This window comes from Gymnoscopelus microlampas, assembly GCF_963454915.1.
Source record: "Gymnoscopelus microlampas genome assembly, chromosome: 24".
NCBI lineage: Eukaryota > Metazoa > Chordata > Actinopteri > Myctophiformes > Myctophidae > Gymnoscopelus > Gymnoscopelus microlampas.
In genome coordinates, this window is record NC_139961.1 from 32,616,276 (window position 1) to 32,633,775 (window position 17,500).

Consider the following 17,500-nt stretch of genomic DNA (forward strand, 5'->3'; position numbering starts at 1 on the left):
CACGAGGCGAAATGAACCAAAGCCAGGCGAGCGCTTTGAAATTAAACGCTATGATTTGTTTGCGGCACAATACATTACACCTGATTGTGTGTTTGCTCGTGTGCATCGAAGACGCGGCTAATGAGGCATTACTGGCGAGGGGGGGACCCAATCGATGGCACGCTGTCGTTGGACAATGCTGATCAATTGTACTGTATTGACTACATTTCCCCCTCATTAACTGTGAGTTGTGTGTGTTTGTGTACGCGCGTGTTTGTGTGCACGTGCCTGTGCGCACCCAGTCGTCTACAGCATGTGCATTGTGTTTACGTGTGCATGTACTTGTGTGCCGCGTGCATTAATTTGTGTGCATCTGTGAACACGCATGTTATCAAATGTACACACACGCGTATGTGCGTGTATGCGTGTGTGTGCGTGGCTTTGTCTTGAGTAAACACTCTCAGGTGGTGGTGCAGGGCTGTGCCATGTCTCCGCTGTGCCATGTAGGCTGGTAGCAGGCATGGGGGCACTGATTACTCTTATTAACACGGAGGGGGCCAGGCACTGGTCCAAATGGCACTGCCAATATCTGTTAGCGCACACACATACACACAGTTTACACACATAAGAATGCGTGCAAACACACACACACACACACACACACACACACACACACACACACACACACACACTGGTCCATACATATGTCTGCACACCACGTGCACATGCACACACTCACACATTGTTGCATACACACAATATACATGTGCACACAGACACACACACATGGCCTGATTGAGTCAAGGGCCTGAGCCAAGAACCCCAGCGGTAGCCAGCCTCTCTAGTTCTATGTGTGTCCATGAGCACAGGAGGAGATCTTTGTAGAGAGCTGTCAGCGCTTTAACAGCTAATATGTCGCCTCATCTCTCTCAGGAGCTGTTTCGTCCGATGCCAGTTCCGAAAAAAAGAAAAACCCTGGTTACTTTTCACTCACAAAGTCCCAGAGGAAGAGCTCAGTCAGAGGAAGATGGAGGGGCATCATTCATTCTCTCTTGCTGTCTCTCTGTCTTTGCCCGTTGCCACCTCGCGTTCCTTTCATGCCCAGCGGCAGGTGACCGCATGAAAGCCAACGGCGTGAATCCACTCTGGGTACGCAGCCAAATTTGACAAAGTGCTTTCAAAAGCCTGCCAGACACTGAACCAGGGTTCACATCGCTCATTAGGCTGATCTCAGTACAAGTTCTTCCCAGTGTCATTCACGATCAAGCAATTAGGTTTTGTTTCACAATCACTCATGTAGCGGTCCCCAGTCATTATTATTTTAGATGCTTTGAATTAATTTGAGCGTTTACCTTGGCCTGGCATGAAGGTAAAATGGGTGGGGTTTATGTAGTTGCAGCTCTGTGGCATTGATTCCTGTCAAAGCCAGAGTCTTCATGTTTAGTTACGTTCAGGCTCATAAGGTTATAGCATCATTCTATATTATAGTTAGATAGACAATCATTGAATATGTTCTGTTATCTTATAACTACTGACAAATTGTCATTTGTAATTAACCTTTGAGCAAGGCACTTAAAACACATAGTTGCTAAAGTGGAACGTGCATGGCAGCCAATCATAAAAAACGGATGGACTGCCTGGTAGGGGTGATATTTTGTAAGGAACCTATGCTGGCAGGAGTTCTTAACCACTTAAACCCTATACTTAGTTGACCAGAGTCCCCCACGGCTCCATACTAGGCCCCCTCATTTCTTCCCTCCAAATATCTTCAGCGAAAATTGCCCATGTATAGACACACAACGTGTCCTGTTGTGACACATTGTGAGCTGGCAGAGCTCCTATTTACCCCAGAATAGGGACACTAGGGTTTTTAAAATGCCAGATTTCATTGTTGAATACTGATGATACAGTACGTTGCCATAGAGTCCAGAATTTCAAACAGCTGTCCTGGTGGTGTGAGGGAAACCACCGCTCAAGAACACATTGTGCAAGTCTACCCTGGATGAACAGGATCTTGTGATATTCTCCAGTGCTTCCTGCGTGCTGGTTCCCCACCCAGCGCCTGCGTCGGGCGAGCCCAGCTCCCCGACTGCAAGATGATTGGCTTCCACAGAACTTATTAAACATAATTGCAAACTAATTAGTACAGCGATGGCTTGGCACCTTCGTCTAGTGCCAGACACTCGATGTGGGTTTACAACGTGCATTTAAATTTTACACCAATTACCAATCCCTGATTAATGCATGACTGGGGTGTGCTTTATAATAGTTATTAATAGGGCTGTATAGATTAGATTAGGAATTAATTTCCAAATAAAAACCTGGCATTACACGCATGGTGAAAAGCCATGTGTTGCGGAGCGACCTGCGCCGCTGATATATTGTTGTGTCACATTGCATACACAAAGCGCTTTGATTGCGGCGTCGGGGGTTCGCTTCAGTGCCACGGCGATCTCTGTGAAGCTATGAAATTAGACGATCTATTGGGGATTTGTTTGAAACTGTAGCAGAATTCCCACATTGAATTCCTTCATGTCCTGATCCCAGTCACCCGTACGACACTGACATTCTTTTTTTTTTTTTTACTGTTGTGCTATAATGGAGAGCACGTTTGGAAAGGCGAGGTTATTTAGTTTTGAGTTTCATGCAATACCCCTCCACCAGTAGTAGATCTAAATGTCTGAATAGAAGAGCAGGTAGTTCACCTCCAATCAGTTTTACCATACAGATTGGTTGAAATTATGTTTTATTCATTAAAATAGCAAATAAACAAACCAATCCGCTTGAAAATCGGTTGCGAATTCAGCGAGTTATGATTAGTTTAATTGTGGAGAGACCTCCTGCTTCCATAGACATTACATGGGGCATACAGTACAGTATGCATTAGGAGGCACGGTTCACTGTAACCAATATGGCCCCATTGACGTATCACTCCACTGAGCAGCAGCAGCAACCGATGTGGTATCTACTGTACGTATATATATCTATGGGCCCCACCTGCCACGTGCTATCCAATTAAATCTAATCAAGTGGAGGGGCTATTTCAAGGTGGATCTTATACCACTGCTGTGTCCCCATGCTACTCTCTGGCCTAGGCTGGGGGATCATTAGCATGGAACATGGAAAAGCCCTGTTGGACGGTGACCTGTACACTTATCCATCTCACTCTGGAGGGATTAATCCTGGAACACACCCCTGGTCTCGCTCTCCAACAACTAATGACCACAGCATGGACTGCACAGTGCTTCCCTAATTTCCACTAATTGAGCGGTCGTTAGCGGCCATGTGCCCTGGCAGTAGTGCGCGTGTGTGTGTGTGTGTGTGTGTGTGTGTGTGTGTGTGTGTGTGTGTGTGTGTGTGTGTGTGTGTGAGCGTGGCCGCGCACACGTATAAATACATGAACATGTGCGCTTGCGTGCATCTGCTCAGTTGCATGTATGCTCACTTGCTTGCTCGCGTGCGTTATGTGCATGTGAACTGTGCACACTTCCCGCAGGTGCACAACGTGCGCGCTGCGCGTGCATTTCTTTACTCCATGCCGCCGGGTTGGCCTGGCGCTGGTTTTGGGCAGGACGTGCGCGCCACCGGTGGCACGGAGAGATCGTTAATTCGCCCTGCCTCTCTGCACGGCTTATTTTGATGTTTTTGTAATGAGCGCCTGCTAAGGAGGGTAAACAGCGAGGCTCGTCGCGGTCCCTTTGATGTCAAATGATGTGTGATCTGTGGGTAGCGAGAGAGAGAGAGAGAGAGAGAGAGAGAGAGAGAGAGAGAGAGAGACACGGGTCTAAGGAAGGAGTGGGAATGCAGAGAGGCCCTGGAGGAACACGCAACAGCGAGGAGGGAGAGAGATATTCCTCCGAGCTGGAGTAGCTGCTGTTGATTTCCTACCGCGTGCACAGGAAGGTGTGCAGACAGGAAGTCATGTGCCGGTGTATGTGCACTGCGCTCAAGCTGTGGCCTTTCATTGGTGTGTGTGTGTGTGTGTATTTGCCTGTGTGTATGTGAGCGTGCATTTTTCTTCTGCTTGCACAAATTTGGATATTGCACTTTCAATCAAAGGAACCAGTTTGAAGTCCTCCCCATTTGAAGCTCTCCCCCAAACAATTTCAAAGTTGAAGGTAAACCAAAGTTACACTATCGTTGCGTTTTAATGCAGTTGAAAGTGTGGATTGATATGACAATTCTATCCAAAAATAGTCTTTGGAGAATTTTCTGCCTGTTTGTTTGTTTGTTTGTTTTTTACAAATATACAAATTGTTGGGTATTTCAAGGTGGGGTTATCTTCTGAAAGCTTAAATTAAACGAAGTAGAAATTGGGTGAATGGTTCAAAATAGAAAGAAATGGGTATGCTTTGGAAAATTGCAGTATACCATGATTTATAGTGAATTTACCCAAAGAAATACAATTTAGGCATTTAGCAGACACTCTTATCAAGAGTAACTGTACAACACTGTACAGAGAGTAAGTGGCATGAATCCTAGTCAACAAACGACAGTAAATGTTCAGTAAAAAGAGTGCACAGAAAACAAGTGCTACAAAGTAACTAATCAAACCTATAGCATGTTGTCTAAGCAACAATTATCTAAATGCATAACATACTTACAATCTGTGGACAGGCAAACAGCATACATATATCTAAATGACACGCACGCACGTACATGCACGTACACGCACACACACCCACCTACCACGGTCTTTAAGGTGCAGAAATCGCAAAACAAGCCAAACAACTCTTCAGGTAAGCAGACACAATTCTATATCAACTGTATCAGGTCTAAGTGATATGTATCTCTTACAACGACAGTTTCTTATTGTTAACCATGTTTCTTGCCACGCTATCGCAATCAGCATGCCAATGTGGGATGATTTCAGGGCTGTAGACAGCAGTAGGTAAAGTGGGCCCTTGATGGCGGGGCGCTGACATGCAGAGCAGACTCAAGCACTCTGGATCACCTTCCTCACACCCAGCCCCATCCAAACACCACCCCTCCCTTCCTCCCTCTCTCTCTGTTTTTGTCGCTCTCGGGCAGAAACCCTGTATGTCCAAAAGGTGACTTTTCAGGAAATGGAAAAAATAACCTGTGACAATAGAACCAATGTGGTTATTATTTAGTCACAAGCTCGTGTTAGTAGGCCTCCTTTGCATTGGCCCAATATTTATTAAAAAAAACAACACATACATGCACTTAACCGCTTAAATTTTCACTTTGGAAACTTTTTGAAAATAGCGAAAATAGCAGATGTACAAGCTTGACACGTTGTGAGCTTGTAGATCGTCTATTTTCACAACTGCTGCTCTTGTACAACTAAGTAGTTCGTAAGCTCATTTACGAAAAGAAAAAACAACAACAACAACATAAAATATGGAGATACAAGGTTTCTGCCCGACAGCAACGATTTACTTTCATCTCTCCCTCGCTCTCACTATCACCCCATTTCCTCTCACTCTTCACCACTTAATCGCCTCCACCCTCTCTCCTCATCCACCTCTTCACCTCTACCCTCCCTCCTCCTCCTCCTCCTCCTCTTCCTCTCCCTAACACCCATCCTTCCCTGCTGTTTACTGACGCAGCGCGTCACAGGCCCTGCAGCCATGGGTGACATCTCCACAGTTTCCTGTTACAAACAAAAAGGGACTTTTTGAATGATGAGCCGTTATTATGGAAATGGAGTCGGACTGATGGTGTCTCAGAACGCGGCGAGGAGTCCCGCGCTCACTTCCTTCGCTGCAGCGGCGGCGATGGTGATTGGTGTGATGGCGGTCATTTTCATGATTGCAGGGATAGAGCGAGAGAAGTGTGAGGGGGGGTGAAGGAAGTGACCCGGGGGGGTTCGCGTCGGATTAGCATGGCTGTTTATGATTCGCTGACTGACCTGGAAATAATAGTCCTTGTTGTCGCGAAGTGACTTTGAGGAAGTACGCTGTAAAGTATGTGGCTGAGAACATGGAAGTAGGGTGCTTATAACCTGCAGCCTCTATACTTTCATTTACTGATCAACTGCTTAAAGTCAGTTAACCGCATAAACCCTAGTGTCCCTATTTTGGGTTATAAGTCATAGTAGGCGAACAGCCAATGAAAATAGCAAGCGCATAATGTGCCACGACACGTTGTGAGCTTGTAGATATAGCTATTTCTGGCAAAGACATTTGGTGGCATAGACCCCCGATCTACAAGCTTGCAATCGGCTATTTTGGCCAAATGTTCACCTATTTTTGTTGAATGTTCGCCCCCAGAATAGGGACGCTAGGGTTCACGTGATTAAGTGATGTCCATTTCCTTATCACATTCCAGTGTTTACATGTCCCTGTGAAACTGGGCTATCAGAGGCAGTATTCACATCAAAAAACACATCAACTCTCCACTTCATGCTTCCTGTTTATATTTTCGATTGACAACTTGTCAGACAAATCAGAGTATGCCAAATCCCTTGGAAATAACAGACCTCATTCCAGGATTTCTCCTTGGTGGGGAATTCCTGATAACAAGGTTATGTCATGGTATAGCGCTTTTATATATGCCGATATGTCTACCAAGCAATGCTTTAATTGATTTTCTATAAATAAAACCTCGGGCTAACATCTGACGCATCCAATGTACGTGCATACAGTATTTCTGTGTATGTTAACATTCACTTTGTACCTTGTGTGTTTGCGCAAGTTCATACATTTCTGTGTGTGTGTGTGTGTGTGTGTGTGTGTGTGTGTGTGTGTGTGTGTGTGTGTGTGTGTGTGTGTGCGCGCGCGCGCGCGCGTGCGTGTGTGTGTTTGCTTTGCCGGCCTACGTGATTAGAATGAGTCACACTCTAGCAGCCAGCGCTGCCCACATACACAGACACACGCACATTGTGAGAGGCCCCGGCGCTAGCTCTGTGCGCTCTCATCAGCTGAACCCTGAACCCTGCTAGCTAGCTAGCCGCTGCTGCTCTGTGTGGATCTGAGACGTATTAAAAAAACCCGGCTCTCTCTTCTCATCCCCGGCACAAAACAGGCGTCCAGCCTAACAACCGTAACCACGGAATCCACTGCCATACACTCTCCGGCATCATGCACACGCGGCGTAGCTGTGGTGTAACGCATGCAAGCTCACACAGCAAATAGGATTTCAACACCGAGGTGTGCAAGTTCACAGGGAGATCAAAGAGAGGGAGAGACAGAGGTGGGGTATAAATTATGAGGTGGGGGAGAGGAGAGTGAATGACTGAGAGAGAGAGAGAGAGAGAGAGAGAGAGAGAGGTGGTAGAGGTGTTGTAGATGAGGACAGTCAGTATGTTCCAATCCACGTTCTCCGCTTTGCCGTGTCTCATTATTCCTCAGCATGGGTGTGGTGAGTGTGCTCACGTGCAACTCATCCCCACCGCACCTCAGCACGATGCAGAGGGAAATTACCCAGCATGCCGCACTCAAGCTGGCACCATCAAATCAATTATTAAGATCATCCGCTCTGTCCCACGAAACAGACTGACCAGGTGATTCTAGGTTGGCAAGCTCCTGTGGATTTCCTGTTACACCTGTGTTGATCGTGTGGGGGACATATAAGGACATATCAGTGTTGTATTTCTTAATGATTTCTAAGGCCTGAAGACGATTGTTCCCCAACAAATTTTGTGTGTTCAATTTGCTTTGTCAGCAAACTCGAACCCACGAATCTCGAGAACCGCCCAGACGATTGACCTGAAATTCAGTGTGCGCATTACGCTGGGAACCCACCAAAAAGTGACGCTAATGCGCTTTTACTGTGCATGCAGGTTTGCGCACGAATGTTCTCGCCAAACCTGGCCACATCAGGACATATAGTCAATGCGTTTCAATGAGAATGAGCATGGAAAAAACATGTTTTTCCCTCCCGTAGCGGCCAGTGAGAACGGCTGCATTCATTAACATGGAGCGGAAAAAGATCAGCGTCCGTGCGCTTATGCTTGCATCCCCGGTGAGTTACAAGTGTTACTGAGGACCAGAGGGAGTGATGGAAGTGGGAAGTCATCATCGGTTGTCCAAACAATATACCTGATTTGCGGATAAATCCGCAAATCCCCATACTGTATATGGAGTACCCTGACCCATAATCAATATGATGTCATAGTCATGATGTCATAGACTGGCCTGGACTCCATATTTGGGCATGTCTGACACAGAACTCCATATATGGGCATAAAAGGGACACAGAGAGAGAGATACAGAGATCACCATATATGGGCATAAAAGGGAAACAGGCAAACGGACAGACATCCCGATACATGGGCATAAAATGGACACAGACAGACGTGTACAACGGGAAGGCTACAGTGACAGCAGGTACGACCGCAACGGGTATTGCACAACCGGAGGGGCATGTGTTCCCAATGGGCATCATTCCAGAGTAGGCTGGTGCCAGTCTAGTAGGCTAATAATTATAATACTAATAATAATAATAATATTAATATTATTATTATAAACAATGCCACAGTGTAGTGTTAAGTCATTCCACTGTTTTATACAAAACCTGAACTGTATTTGGGCATTCTGCTCTTAATTACACAATGCACAATATATAGTTTAAGTGATGTGTTCTCTGTTGCCTGTGGGACCTGGATGAAATCCAGCAATATACAGTGAAATGAGGCTAGCGTAATTACTTAGGCTTGTCTGAAGAGGATCTAAATAAAACTGATTGCAGCACATTAAACAATTGTATTCCTAATGATGTGTGGGTACAAGAACATGAGCATGGTTCCTCTGCCTCGCTGCTACACTGCAGCACGCTATCCTCTCTGTTTACCTTGCTCGCCTGCCTGGCCCTCCGCCATTAACCCACCTATTTGGACACTAACACTATTGTCTGATTTATACTTGGTTGCGAGACACCGGAGCGCAACTAAGTATAACACACACCCCCTCAACAATAAACCAGTCTCTCGCTCTCTCTCTCGCTCTCTCTCTCTCAAGCACACACGCACGCACACGCACGCACGCACGCACGCACGCGCTAAACCAGACACATACACACACAAGATACCGAGCCTTACATACAGCATGCACATGGCTATAAATACACGTGCACCTGCACACACAACTCTTGGCACAAGCACACATCCATTCATACTGTACACACACGTGCACAATAAAATGCACATAGCATAGTCAGGTAGATACAACATTCCTAAACACATAACGCATGGCACAAGCACACATTTTTGTACACACACACACACACACACACACACTCTCTCCCTCTCTCTCTCTCCCTCTCTCTCTCAGGCAGACTGGTATTTATGAAGTTGCTCCCCCGCCTCTCTCTCCCAGGCCCTGTCCAATGATTTTCTCTGAGTACTGTAACTATCATGTCACACCATGTTGTCATTATAGTGATTGCCGACGGCCCTGATAACCTCCCTGTGGTGATTTGTACCATTGAGAAGTAGTTTCATCTCTCTCTCTCTCTCTCTCTCTCTCTCTCTCTCTCTCTCTCTCTCTCTCTCTCTCCTTCACACTCTCTCTCTCTCTCTCTCTCTCTCTCTCTCTCTCTCTTTCCTCTCCTCTCATCTTGATTGCAGCAGATCCCGTCAGCACCATCACCTTGTTTGTAGCTGCAGTGAGAGAGATCTCTCTCTCTCTATCTCTCTCTCTCTGTGCAACATTTCATCTGCCAACCGAGGGGGGAGACACAAGTCCATCATCCGCTCCACGTCCTCTGTTATCTACTGGCGGATCCACCACAACCCCATTCTCACTTTTGTTTTTCTATCTCTTGATGACTCTCTCTCTCTCTCTCTCTCTCTCCTTTTCATTCCAAACACAGCTTTAGCCATCTCCTGACATGATACGGCTCACCATCAGCACCATTCACCCCCCCCCCCCCCAACACACACACACCTATCTTTCCCTTTGTTTTCTACCGCCTTTATTTCTACCCCCCTTACACCCCCCCCCCCCCCCCCCTGCCGTCCCCACGTAACTTGTCATTTGTCGCCCATTGTCTCGCTGGTATTTAGTGGCGGGGGGAGATTAGGCAGGCTCTGAATGGAGGGCAGCTGTCTGCGCTGGATTAGGGGAGTTTAATCAAAGTATTTTCTAATGCGCCTGGTAATGATGATCCATAGGGACTGAGGCTCTTTAACAGATAATGATAGCTAGGCTGGCTGCCGGAGGAGATGCGCGCCTCAGTCACTGACTTGTTGTTGCTGTTGTTGTTGTTGTGTACGAGCCTATGCTTTGCCGTTTTATGCTCGGTTATAGTTCATGTACAGTAAAATACAGAGTGGTCGTTAACTCAGAGAGTGTACAAATGGAACCAAATGGACCCGTAAGGGTCCATTTGGTTCCATTTGTATACTCTCTTAGTTATAGACCTGTAAGGGCGTATCTAGTTCCATTTGAGTAAGTGGCCTTTGGAACCAACGGTTCCCAAGCCATGAGGCCCACGATAGGTCAGGAGCCTATCTCCTGTTTCAGTCTCATGAGGCAGCTTGATGAACAAGTACCCCCTCCTGGACATGACACTAGTATGTCGTGGGGACTTACCCCGAAATCCAAACCTTCATGCTGAATGCCAAGTAGGGGGTCCCCTCAGGTACAACTTTTATAGTCTTTTGTATGACTCGGCCGGGGATTGACCCCCGACGTCCCCGTCTCAGGGCGGACATTCTAAACACAAGGCCACTGATCTGCATGGCAACAAATTTGAGTGGTAACTTGTTCAATTATCACCCAGTGTTTGACTGTGTAGTGCTGCGTGAAACTCATGGCAGGCAAAGGTTTGTACATCTGGAACTCAAATGAACGGTTTAGCCGGGTGGATGAGGGCGTCGTAGAGACATTTACTTTGTTTTGACTCATTTGCAGGTGTGACTTTTCTTTTAAAAATATATAGTTTATCTTGTCAGTTGCCACGTTCTGGCGCAGAAATTTATTTTTTGGTTGTGTTGAAAATAGGTGTTGATTGGCCTCTTGTTGTTGATGTAAACGTCTGGTGTTGATTATCCTCCTTGACTTGACGTAACAAGCTATTGTTGTTCTTTACTTGTTTACTTTCTGTGTATCTCTTTGTAATTACGAGTGTTGGGTCATAAAGCAGGTAGACCTAACTTCTCTTCTTCTCAGTTAATGATGAAAATGTTTTATGGGTGTTGTGCAGCAAGTGCAAAAATACTGTATTAACCTCTTGGGCAAAAACAATCTTCTGTTTGCGTTAACATTAACAGCATCCATCCAAAGGTTTTTCGTTTTGTCATATCTTACAATTTAGACATTTAGCAGATGCTCTTCTCCAGAGAGACATGCAATAAGCAAGGTAAACACATAAGTACATCAAATGCAGAGGGACAGTGTAGTAGACAGTGGTAAACCAAGAACCTATCATCTGTCTAAATAACACTAGATTAGATTAGATTTGAACCTTGTGGTCAAAAAACAAGCCTAAGTAACAAGAACATGAGAACAAATGACCAGGGTAAGTCTGCATGGTCGTCAAAACTAGGTCAAGTGCTACAGGCTAAGGTGGAGTCTGAAGAGGTGAGTCTGAAGAGGTGAGTCTTCAGATTACGGCGGAAAATTGGGAGTGAATTTGCAGTTCTAACTGCAATGGGGAGTTTGTTACACAGTTTGGGAGCCAGGAGGGAGAAGACGAGTCTGGGACGTGTGCAGTGTTGTCTCAGGTGTTTTAGGGAAAGTTCAGACAGCTTCCCTGTGTTAGCTGATCTGAGTGAGCAGGAGGGGCTGTAGGGTTGGATTAGCCTTTGAAGGTATGGGGGTACCAGGCCTTTAGTTGCTTTGTAGGCCAACATCAATGTATCAATGTTTTGTGCAGGCAGCAACTGGAAGCCAATGGAGGGAGCGGAGAAGGGGGAGACATGTGAACATTTTGGTTGGTTGAAGACCAAGCGTGCTGTGGCATTCTGGATCATTTGGAGAGGCTTAAGTGCACATGCCGGGAGGCCAGTAAGGAGAGAGTTACAGTAGTCAAGTTTTGATATGACTGAGGCCTGGATAAGGAGCTGGGCTGACTCCTGGGTGAGGAAGGGTCTAATCCTTCGAAGAGCGTAAACCTACAGGATCGAGTGGCTGCTGCAATGTGTGCCTTGAGAGCTGACTGTCCAGGACAACACCAAGGCTCTTGGCCGTTGGAACCGAAGCGACCAGGGAGTTGCCTATAGAAATAGTACGATCCTGCATGAGACAGGACTTACCTGGGAAGAAGAAAAGCTTGGTTTTGTCTGGGTTCAGCTTGAGGTGTTGAGAAGACATCCACTGTGAGATGTCAGCCAGACATGTAGCGATGTGCGCTCTTCCACCTGAATGGCAGAGGGGGAAGGAGATAAACAGTTGAGAGTGATAGGATAGCTTGTGAGCAGATGACAGAGCCAAGAGATTCTCGCCCATCTGTTTGTCTGTGTGTGAGTCTTTCTGTAGCCAAAAGTCTCACAAATTACTGCACCAATCAGCTTTATATTTCTTGTACATGCTGCCAGTAGGCCAAGGAAGTTGACATCCCACTTTAGGTGTAGGCCCATACGTTTTGAACCGTAGGTTGCAAACTAAAAATGATCTTTTCCTGGATTCCTTGGATCATGACACAACTCCACATATAAGTCACACTCATTTTCGCCTACTTAGATTTTCCACCCATTTTTTATTCATTTTATGTATGTATATATATATGCATGCATGCATGTATGTAGTGGTGGCTCATGTACTACAGACCATTCATAGTGATATTTCCTCCTTGGGGGTGGAGCAGCGGTATAGCATCAGCTCAGTTTCCAGGCAGTACAGCGGCAGTACTATACGATAGTTGTGCATTCTCACCTCTCCCGACTAACAAAACAGAAGTAACTCACACATGAAAACTCCAAGAATTAACAGGTACCGAAAGTCTGCTTAGATTCTGAGCAGTTCTGCCGCTAAGACTACAGTATGCCTCAACCGCCTCGTGTGTTTTGACAGCGCCGCTCAGTGCGCCTCAAAAGAAACCGCCGTCTGTAAGAAGGAAGTGGCGGGGAGCTAGCATGTCTGGTGCTAAACTCACAGCAGAACGCGTCGTGTTGTGATATGACCCGGCGCTGACTCTGAGATGATGGAAGACAAAAAACTCACACTGAGACGAGAGAGAGAGAGAGAGAGAGAGAGAGAGAGAGAGAGAGGGAGATAGAGAGTAGAGAGAGAATCTTTCAACTCTGATGTTGCCTCCCAAATAATGAGAAGGAAGACGGAGAGAGGGAGAGAAGAGAGATAAAGAAAGCCGCTTCAGTGTTGCTTCTCTCCACCCTCCCGTGCTCATGGAGGCCCCATGCTGCTTGAGACAGATGCTGAGGGAACAGCAAGGCATGTTGCTACTGTGGCTTGTTTCTCAATCAGGGACTTAACTCAGCACCTCGCGCATGCGCGCACACACACGCACACATACGCACACGCACGCACGCACACACACACGCAAGCAGGAGAGGAAAACAAAGACAAAATGTGTGTGCGCACACACACTCACTCGCTCACTCACACCCGCACGCAAGTTCTCATAATATCCGTTGAGATGTGAAACGTACGTACTGTACGGCTACACCTGTTCTCTGCCATGACAGGTGCATGTGATAATTATTTCACCTCTCTCTGATGAGTCTGGCACACAGACGAGGCAGTAATGCAACTTTAGCAAGCCAGGAAATTATATTGAACTGTGGCATGGTAGTTATTACGTTGTTTGTGTAACATAGCTTGATCGCTGCAGTCCACACAAACACCGCGTATCTGCCAAGACGAACGCCAGACTGAATCCCAATCTCCCAATCCTGAGACGAGGCCATGTCCACCTCTCGGGATCCGGCAGATGGTTGGGTGTCAAAGGTCACGGTTTGGCTGAGCGGTGCCGACCGTCTTCAGGAGGGTCAATCAGTCGATTTAGTAAGCCTGAGACCTGGCTAGCGGGCTACAGCTGTTTCCGTCCTCAGTGGCATCACAGTGGGGATCGATCCAAAATCCGAGTACACGGTTAGCATAATGCTGCTAGCGGCAGTTGCACAGACAAAAACACACAGCATGAATAAATCCCCAGTTCAGACTACGTCAAACGTGTCCGAAAACCACAACAAAAGCCTAGTCCAACAACAAGATGGAGGTGTTGTTTTCAACTCTAGTTCTGCGCCCCAAGATTGTTTGTCATCCCAGCTGTCTAATGAGGAATTCATTTAGACATGGGAGACCAGGTGAATGCAATTAGTACCAAAAAGAAAAAAAAAACACAATATATCACATGCCACAATGTAGACACAATCATAAAACTCAGTTGAATAAAAATATATTTGTAATCTAAAGCAGGAAGAACAGTTTTACAGTATTACATATATACCGTATATCAATCTCTCACCAATAGGATTAATAATTGGTAGTAATAATTGGTTTTGGTTTTCTTATGTTCACGTGTCATATAGATATTCTTGTATCTCTCCTCTGATTAAGTAAGTGAAAACAAACTAGAGTGATGCCCCAATGCATTATGGGAGGATCATATCTGGTAGCCTCACCAACAACTCTTGCTAGTACACACTGTGAGCACATACAACACACAATGTTGTGTAGCAGGCTATATAAAAGAACGTACTACGAACTAAATGTATGTCACATAGTCTTTACCTGCACATTCTACATTCTACCGCTGTACTGCAGCTCTTCACAGAAATGATTATTCCACACTCAAAAAGGCACTGCCATCAATGATGCCCATACACATATCAGGTTTCGGCTCACAAGTGCACTTGAGTGGAGAACCTGCTAAAACACAGGTGGTGTACATGGGGTTAATTGAGCAAAGGTGAGCCTCGTTGCCATGCCCCCCCCCCCCCCCCCCCCCCCCCAACCTCTGGACCAGCTCTCAACTCCACCACCACTGCTATAAAGCAGTGGTTCTCAAACTGGGGTTTGAGAACCACCAGGGGTCCTGGAGGGGGTTCCACGGGGTCCCCAGCAAAATTTGTTAGTATGGCATCCAAACCAGTTTAACCACTTTAACCTTATAAAAATAGGCTATATGAAAATAGCCGATCTACAAGCTCATATTGCGACGTGTTGTGAGCTTGTACATCGACTATTTTTAAAAAGATTCTTGAAAAATGTGGCATTTCTTCTTTCTTTTCTTTTTTACATTTTAACAAAACTAATTGTGTATGGCGGTCCGCGGCCATATGTATTGTAATTTAGGGGTCCTTGACATGAAAACGTTTAATAACCACTGCTATAAAGAGCGTGTTCTCTTTTTGAAAATAGTCATCTTGCCATGGGAGTATTTCGTTCTTCTTTTGTTGTTCATTTCATGAACCATATTGTGCCTCTTTGCTGTAAAACAAAACATTTCCGCCTTAAGAGAACAAACTCTTGAACAAGACCTCCTGTTTTCTGTGGGAGGAACAAAAATAAACACTGACCCCTCCTCCCATCATCGCTTCTCTGAATAGAACAAGACCAAGTCTTTGCGTTGGTGGAACTTTGAGGAGTCAAGAGTCATTTCTCATCTGGGAACTTATAACAAAAATAACATCCCTCGCTGCAAAAGTGTTGTTTTAACTAAGAGAGTGTAGAAATGGGCCCTTAAGGGTCTCTGATGATATATTTTATAACAGGTTCTCAACATGGGGTTCAGGGTGTCCCCAGCTAAATTATGTAATGGTCCATTAAAGGTCTGTAAGTCTGAGAGTGAAATTAAGTCTACAGTGTAGACTGGGGTCCAAGAGATTTAAAAAATCGTATCAAATCTATCCGTCCATCTGTCCGTGGACAAACTGGGGATCCTTGAAATTAAAAATGTTGAGAATCACTGCATTATAGGATACGAATAAGAGCTGTGATGTGTGTACCTTGTGTTCTGTCACTATACTGCAGGAATTACATGTGCATTCAATGACGAGGACCTTCTGTCATTTAGCACTACCTCAATTCACAGAATGATGTCATTATGCCTTTTCTGCTTCTCTCTCCCTCTCTCTCTCACTCACACACTCTCTCACTCTCACACACGCACACACACACACACACACACACACACACACACACACACACACACACACACACACACACACACACACACACACACACACACACACACACACACACACACACACTATTCACACTCGCAAATGGATTCAAGCTCACCACTGCACACATTCTCTCTCTCCCTCTCTTTTCTTCTCTCCTCTCTCACTCTTTCTCTCTCAGACACACATGCAGTTACACACACCCACCCACCCACTCTCTCTCTCTCTCTCTCTCTCTCTCTAGCGCGCGCACACACACACACACACACACACACACACACACACACACACACACACACACACACACACACACACACACACACACACACACACACACACACACACACACACACACACACACACGCACACACACACGCACACACACGCACACTAGCTTGCAAAGACACAGGGCCGTGGCCGCTGTTCCCTCACAAAGGAGGAGCATTCAGTGCCTTTGACATGATCTCCCTTCCCCATAGTGCACGAGGGTCCACAAAGAGCGCGCGCTGAATGAGGGTCAGCTGCGAGGCTGGCCCCCGGGAGCCTCCCGTCGAGTCTTTTAATGAATGTCATTTTCTTGCATTAACCACCCCGATTGTTGGATAATGGCCTCCCAACAATAACATTTAACCAATTCCCCTGTCTTTTGGGCCCGCTCATTTGGACCACGGCGGGGGGTGGTAATTGATTGTGTAATTTCAATCAGGGCTGTAAACAGATTGGAAGTTCCTTCAGAACACCCCCCCACACACACACGCACACACTCACACGCATACATACACACACACCGTCACCCCTCTAGATTAGATCACATCAAAGTGTCCGGACAATTAATAGATTTCCGTTCTTTCAGAGAAACTGTAAAAGGAAAAGCACAAAATCTCAAAAGGAAACGCCTTAAAACTTTCGTTCTTTTTTTGTTTAATCTTTCGGCAGAATCTAAAAGAAGAAAAAAAGAGGGAAAACGTGACTTCTGCGTGACCTCGACTCTGTTGTGTGCTAACATGTTCAATTGCCTCTCCTTTTTCCTTTGTTGCCCCCCCTCCCCTTCCCTCTCTTCTCTCTCCTTTTTTCTCACATTGATTGTAATTCTCTCTCTCTGTGCTTCTTACTCGGCTGTGGAGACCAGCAGACTCGGGAGCTGGCTGGGGGAGAAGGTGAAGGGTTAACTGCACTCGCCAATTTAGATTTACTGGGAGACAAACACGGAGGAGGGGGGGGGACACGTCGTCGCCATGGAGATGAGGGGCAACAGCGATGTGTGTGTGAGTGCATGCATGAGTGCTTGCGTGCACATCATATGCACACGCAGTCGCTCATTTGCTAAACTAGTTCAGCTAATTGTCACCAGTAAGCTATTTATTTACTTATTTGAGGTGAATGGACATGACGTCACTGTTGTCAGTCTGTAGACGCGTCCAATACACAAACTAAACCGACATACACACCAGATCCTCCAGGATTATGGAATCTCAATGGCAGGGTTAGAAAAGGCTAGCTGGGTGGTCGTCTGAAGGGGTTGTCAAC